A 7,421-nucleotide genomic window follows, 5' to 3' on the forward strand; every position below is an offset into this window, starting at 1 on the left:
TTTCAATCGGGGAAGATCGTAAAGGTGAGGACAGGTTGCAAAGCAACCTTTTCCAACGACGACATGACGGCAAGGCAGGCACTAAACGAGGAATGCCTGTGGGTGCCATTTCCTCTCTGCTAGCAGAAGTTAAGGCTCACCCACTCCTCTATCAGAGTCAGGGTCTCCTTGATCCCATGGATTTAGGTGGGCTTTGCCAAGTGTTGACAATGTAAGGTTGTTGTTGTTTTTAAAAAATAATACAGGTAGTTCTCGACTTACGACCAGAATTGGGAGCAAAATTTCCCACTGTTAAGCGAATCTGGCATCCTCATTGACATTGTTTGATAGAAGGTTGCAAAAAGGGGATGGCGTGACACACACACACCCCATCAGGACAGTGTGACTGTCATAAATTCGAGTCGGTTGCCAAACTCCTGAATTTCGGTCATAGGTGTGAACAATTATCCTCGGTTCTTTTCAGTGCCGTCGTAACTTCAAACGGTCCCTGAACAGTAAGTCAAGGACTGCCTATAGGGACCCACAAGTTCTCCAGATAAGGGCTAAGCGTTGTGCCGAGCCTCAAGAACGGAGACACACAACTGTGTGTTCACAACTCTGCACAACAACCCTATAGGGGGCGGGAGGGGGAGCTGCTGCGTTCACACAACGGTCCAGTTTTTTCTTTTCCCCGCTTAGCGTCGAACCCCGATGCCATCTCTTCAGACAGGCAGACGTTGAATCTCCTGCACAAAGCCGGCAAACGGATCGACCCGGTCCCCACGCCAAATGTGTGAATTGGTTCAGAAGCGTGTCGGGCCCACCGACGGCAAGACTTTGTTCCCGGCCCTGGGATCATCTGGCCAATACCAGATCCCCCGGATCCCTTCTCCTGTTCAAAAACGGCTGGCAGATCCCCCACCGAGCTGCCTTCTTTTGCTCTGAGAAAAAAACATCAGAGCTTGTTCTGGATTTCGGCAGAGCTGTTTTTCGGCCTTGATTGTTTCCCCGTCTCGTTCTGTCGAGTGTGGGAAAGTGGATTCGATCTGGGAGAAACAGAGATCACTTCTGTGGCTTTTGGGGAGGGGAGATCTGCCTGCTAGAATGGGGAAGGGACCCTGCATCTTCGGCCTAACTGTGGTGCGAAATAATACAGCGAATCCTCCCCTTGCGACTGTAACCGCACCCAAAATTTATGCTGCTAAGCGAGACGTTTCTTAAGCGAGTTTCGCCCCCTTGTGCGACCTTCCTCGCCACGGTTGTTAAGTGAAACACCTGCAGTTCTTAAATCAGGAATGTGTTAAGTGAATCCGACTTCCCTGGACTGGGCTGGTCGCAAAAGGGGAACACGGGGGACACTGCCACCGTCGTACATGCGAATCAGTGGCTAAGCACCTGAATGTAAATCCCTGACCCCCCCTCCCCCGTGGGGGATGCTTCCCCTGTCGTAAGTGTGAAAAACGGTAATCAATGCCGTCGTAACTTCGAATGATCGCTAAGCGAAGCGTAAGCGGAGGATTCCCTGAATTTGATTTGTTCGCACGGCTCAGAGGACGAGAGGGATGCTCGCTAAACGAGTAAAAAGGAAAGAGGTATTCTGGTCCCTCCTCCTTTCTTCAAATTTTTGGGGCACCGTTTCGAATCTCGGTGACCGAACCATAGGGGGAGGGGCAATCGAAGTGGGGAGGACGAGCCAGAGCCCACCCTCCATTGTCAAAATAAAAGGATTTCAAATCCCGCACTCGGCTGGTTCCTTGGTGTGTCTTGGTGGGGGAATACAAGGGGTCCTCGCTTTAACGACCACAATTGGGAGCTGCTATCCCCCTTGCCGAGGTGAGAGGAGCCGAGGTGGCGCAGTGGTTAAATGCAGCACTGCAGGCTACTTCAGCTGACTGCAGTTCAGCAGTTCGGCTGTTCAAATCTCACCGGCTCAGGGTTGACTCAGCCTTCCATCCTTCCGAGGTGGGTCAAATGAGGACCCGGATTGTTGTTGGGGGCGATATGCTGACTCTGTAAACCGCTTAGAGAGGGCTGAAAGCCCTATGAAGCGGTATATAAGTCTAACTATTGCTATTGCTTGCCGAGCGAGGTGGTGCTTTTAGCGAGAATGATTTTCGCTAGGACTCCCAATTCTCATTATTTAATGACGCCACAATCCCTTGCGGGGGTGGAGTCTGAGCAACTGAATGGAACTTGGCCGGATGCCTTTCCTGTTGCCAGAGCAGAGTTTCCCCTCACCCAGCAAAATATATATTCTCATCGTTCCCAGAGAAATAAATATCTGCCTGTACCTAGGATTGGTCGTGATGCTTGCCCATATCACCCAGCAAATAATACGCTTCAAATCGACATTTCACGGAGGGGGAAACAACTCATTTTGCGCCGAGTTTTAATCGGAGGACGGTCTCCAAATCCGGCCGGCGGGGAGGGGGGAGGCTTGGGCTTCCCCCCAAAATCCTAACCATGGAGAGAAAAGCGTGCCGAAAAGGAAGTGGAGAGAATAAAAAGAGCATTGCAGAATAGAACGTGCGATGCTCAACCCCTTCATTATTCATAACGGAAAGCGGGGAAGCAAAACAGCCGTCACTCTGTAATTGATTCTCGCCGTAGCCGGAGGACACGCGCCGCCCGCGACGAGCAGATGGGCCCAGTTATTTGGAAATAAGTAGTTTTCCCCCCTCAGATGGTGGCCACGGGGGAGCTGGTGGTGTGATCCTCCGAGGCCTTGCCCGAGCATCCTTTCTTCCCCGCGACGGTTGCCATGGCGACTGTTGGCGGAGGCGGACAGCTGGGGACCAACGATGGTTTCTTAGCGCCGTTCTTTCAGGAAAGCCCCCCCCCTCCCACAACTCCTGGACCTTTCGTTCCTCTGCGAACCATGGTTGAAACTTTGCCCCAAAAGGATGCTTTGCAATTTTGGCAGAGTCTCCCATCCCAAAACCAGCCTGTTCTGGCCCTGCTTAGCTTTAATTTTTGATTTTATTGGCAACGGGAATGCAACGAATCCAGGCTGAATTTGCGTACTGAGGAAGGTGAATTTCACATTTTTTTTTTTGGAATAAAAAATACAGTGTCTGCAAAAAAAACCAGGGGTTTTTGCTTTCAGCCCTGTGCGGGTGGCGGGGGAAAGGGATGAATGCGTCAGAATAATAAGCGGAGGTGAGTAATGGGGACCCTACTGGGAAAAGGGGCGGGGTTGGTCTCTTATGGACCAAAATTGCAGAGAAGATCCCGGTGCTAAAAGCTTTAGCGAAGGATTAGCCTTCCTGTGATAATCTCTAGGGGATCAGAACGGAAATCATAATTAAGCTTGGTTTTTAAATTTTCTTATCTGCTAAGCAGCTCCTGCTGCATCTTTGAGACCGAGAGGGGAGGTGCCTAGCTTTGATTAGCTGTGTTTTCCTTCCTTCCCTCCTTCCTTCCTTTCTCCCTCCCTCCTTCCCTTTTTACCTGCCTTCCTTCCTTCCTTCCTTCCCCCTGTCATCTATCTCTGTCTATCTCTTCCTCCCTCCCTTCCTTAGCTACCTATGTACCTCCTGTATATCTGTCTCTTTATCTGTCTGTCTACCTTATCATCTACATTATCTGTCTCCTTCCTGTTTCCTCCCTCCTTCATTTCTCTGTCTATATCTTTCTTCTTTCTTCCTTCCCTCTCTCCCTCCCTCCCTCGCCTATCACCTACTTACCTATCTCATCTATCATCCCTAGCTAGCTATCTAGCTATCTAGCTATTGTCTGTCTGTCTCTTCTCTCTCTCTCTCTCTCTCTCTCTCTCTCATCTATCTATATTACCTATCTATCTATATTATCTATCTATCTATCTATCTATCTATCTATCTATCTATCTATCTATCTATCTATCTATCTCTATTATCCATCCTATATCTATCTATCTATCTATCTATCTATCTATCTATCTATCTATCTATCTATCTATCTATCTATCATCCATTCTATTTATTTATCATCTATCTATCTATCTATCTATCTATCTATCTATCTATCTATCCATCTATCATCTATCTATCTACCTCTATTATTCTATCTATCTATCTATCTATCTATCTATCTATCTATCTATCTATCTATCTATCTATCTATTATCCATCCTATCTCTCTCTCTCTCTCTCTCTCTCTCTCTCTCTCTATTTATCACCTATCTATCTCTATTATCCTATCTATTTATCTATCTATCTATCTATCTATCTATCTATCTATCTATCTATCTACCTCTATTATCCAATCTAACTATCTATCTATCTATCTATCTATCTATCTATCATCTATCTATCTACCTCTATTATCCAATCAGTCTGTCTATCTACCTACCTATCTATCTTATCTATCTATCTATCTATCTATCTATCTATCTATCTATCTATCTATCTATCTATCTATCTATATCATCTAACTAACTAGCTAGCTATCAGTCTCTCTCTCCATCCATCCACCCACCCACCCACCCACCCACCTACCTACCTACCTATATCTATCATCTATCATCTCTATTCCTCTCTCCCTCCATCTTTCTCTCCTCTCTCTCATCTCCTGGCCTGATGCTCTTACATAGCAAGCAGCAGATTTAACCCTTATACCTCCTCCACATTTTCATCCTTGTAGTCCAGTCTTAAACCTTTCACCGTGGGAATAATATTCCCGCCTGCTAACCGGGAATGCCGGCTCCTCCTGGGAGAGAGGAACTAACTTCTAGCTCGGATCAAAGCCAGCATGGGAAAAAAAACAAGTTTCCTTTTGCCAAGCCGAAGAATTGGAAATAGAAGTTTTTCAACTCTTCCTAGAAATTCTGTCCGTGACGTTCCCGGATGATGGATCCTTGAATCCAAACCGTTGTTGTTTGAAGTGCTCCTTAAGCGTATTTAAATTGATCATTCAAGGTTGGATCGGGAATCAGACCGGGGATTGTTCATCCAGAGATCTGATTCCAATAAACGAACCGTTGGCAGAATTGATTCAAGTAGATTCCCCCATCGTTTCCGTTCGATCGCCCCCTCCAAAGTCTCCAAATAGAACTTTGGAATGTTTTCCTTTCGTTCTTTTGCCGTTTTCCCTTTTATAATTCCACGTGTTTTTTTCTTTCTTTCCCCTTTTCTTCCTTTCTTGCACTTGGCTTGATATTTAAATTTGGGGGGATCGTCTCCCCACCTCGCCCTTCGTCCGGTGACGGCTGTGCTTGGCAGAAGCAGCCCGGTCCCTCTGCCGGCGGTTTTTAAACCAGTTGCCAACCTGGGTGGGGGTGAGCCCGGTGGTCTGGGCCAGGTGCCTTTTTTGGGAAGGATTTGGGTAAGGATCTTGGAGGTACCACTCTCTCAACAGTTTCTGGATCTTTTCCTAAGCGAAGAAGAAGAGAAAGATGTTCACTATTTTATAGCAGCTATAGCAGTTATATACCGCTTCCTAGGGCTTTCAGCCCTCTCTAAGCGGTTTACAGAGTCAGCATATCACCCCCACAGTCTGGGTCCTCATTTAACCCACCTCGGAAGGATGGAAGGCTGAGTCAACCCTGAGCCGGTGAGATTAGAACCGCTGAACTGCAGATAACAGTCAGCTGAAGTGGCCTGCAGTTCAGCACTCTAACCACTGCGCCACCTCGGCTCTTATGACAGGTTGCAGGTGCTTATAAATTTTGCAAGGAAGGGGGGCAAGCAGTGGTGGGTTTCAATTTTTTTTTTTAGAACCTCTTCTGTAGGTGTGGCCTGCTTTGTGGGAGTGGCTTGCCGGCCATGTGACTGGGTGGGAGTGGCTTGCCGGCCATGTGACCGGGTGGGCGTGGCCAACTTGTAAAACGTGGTGAAACTCACTTAACAACGCACTTGCTTAGCAACCAAAATGTTGGCTCAGAAACTCTGGCATTTGAAGTACACAATTTATTTATTTATTTATTTATTTATTAGACTTATATACCGCTTCATAGGGCTTTCAGCCCTCTCTAAGCGGTTTACAGATTTTTTTAAGCAAATTAAGTCAGCAACTTGGCCCCCACAGTCTGGGTCCTCATTTCACCCACCTCGGAAGGATGGAAGGCTGAGTCGACCTTGAGCCGGTGAGATTTGAACCGCTGAACTGCAGATCATAGTCAGCTGAATGCAGTACTGCACCCTAACCACTGCGCCACCTCGGCTCGACAAGTCTTAAAGCTGTCAATTGCAAGACTTTTGCACCCCTAACCCTTTAGAAAACAAAACAAAACCCAGGGGTGTTCAAACTTGACAGCTTTAAGACTTGTGGACTTCAACTCCCAGAATTCCTCCTCCAGTCATGTTGGCTCAGGAACTCTGGCATTGAAGTGTGCAGGTCTTAAAGCTGTCAAGTTACAAGACCCTCACACCCCTAACCCTTTAGGGAAAAAAACCCAGGGGTGTTCAAACTTGACAGCTTTAAGACTTGTGGACTTCAACTCCCAGAATTCCTCCTCTCACTCTCCATCTTGATAATGTCCGGACGGGCTGGGGGAGGGAGCTGGAACCAGCATTGGAGGACTTCAACTCCCAGAATCCCCCATCCGGCAAGTTTTAAGATGGCTGGACTTCAACTCCCAGAATTCCATCCATGCCGACTGGGGAATTCTGGGAGTTGAAGTCCACCCTTCCCAGTGGCTAAGACACTTTGGAGAGAAAGAAAACAAATCAGAATATTTTTCAAAATTGAAAACAAATGTCACCTTAATTCGAAGGCCGCTTACCTTGATCCGGTTGGCTTTCTGCTTGCCGTATTGGGCCGAGGTTCCTGGCAGGTGAGAGCCCGTTCTCCAGACAGGTGAGCTTTGGGATGGAAATCCGAGGAAGTGGTCTCTGAGGTGGGTCGATCTGGGATCCCCCAAGGGCTGGGAGCCCATCAGGCTTGCCAGGGGCATTTCCCGGAGGCCCGGTGGGCACTGGATCTCCATCCCATGAGTCCTGGTGTGGGGGCATCTCAAGCGTTGGAGATGGCCCAAGGTGAGGGATGGCGGCAGAGCCCAGAGGAAACGGGACAGGTGCTCGAACGAGCCACTCTCCTCCAGAGCTTTGCAGATGAGGGCGACCTGCGAGGGGGAAAAGAGGGCCATGTCTGGGGACGATGGGTAGGGAGGTCAGAGGAGAAATGAAACAAAAAACAAACCAAGATGGCTGAAGGGGTAAACAGTCTTCTCCTCCAATGCAGAGAATTCACAGAAGGACAACACCGCTATCCGGAGACATCTCCGGGGTCGTGTGGCCGGCATGACTCAACTCCCGAAACCGCCTCGAATGCTCTTCCCTTCCCACCAAAAGTGGTTCCTATTTTTCTACTTGCATTTTTTAAAAGTGCTTTCGAACTGCTCGGTTGGCAGAAGCTGGTAACAAGTCACGGGAACTCCCTCCGTTATGTGGCGCTGGGGATTCGAACCGCCGAACCGCCAACCTTTTCTGATCGACAAGCTCAGCTTCTTAGCCCCTGAGCCACCC

The 7,421-nt window shown here is 48.2% G+C and overlaps 1 long non-coding RNA gene across 1 annotated transcript in view; it reads right to left on the bottom strand.

Annotated features, from left to right (window-relative positions):
* Positions 1 to 4,469: 4,469 nt before the first annotated feature.
* LOC148048692 (uncharacterized) overlaps positions 4,470 to 7,421 on the bottom strand; it is a 3,680-nt gene continuing 728 nt past the window's right edge. The window contains exons 2-3 of the long non-coding RNA XR_015695349.1: positions 6,680 to 7,044; positions 4,470 to 5,328 (exon numbers count right to left, since the gene is read on the bottom strand). This is a non-coding gene — a long non-coding RNA (uncharacterized LOC148048692). The remainder of the gene's footprint in view (positions 5,329 to 6,679; positions 7,045 to 7,421) is intronic.

Source organism: Thamnophis sirtalis, unplaced genomic scaffold, assembly GCF_051295495.1.
Source record: "Thamnophis sirtalis isolate CommonGarterSnake01/CBP01778 unplaced genomic scaffold, rThaSir2_p1.2 scaffold_2, whole genome shotgun sequence".
Lineage (NCBI taxonomy): Eukaryota > Metazoa > Chordata > Lepidosauria > Squamata > Natricidae > Thamnophis > Thamnophis sirtalis.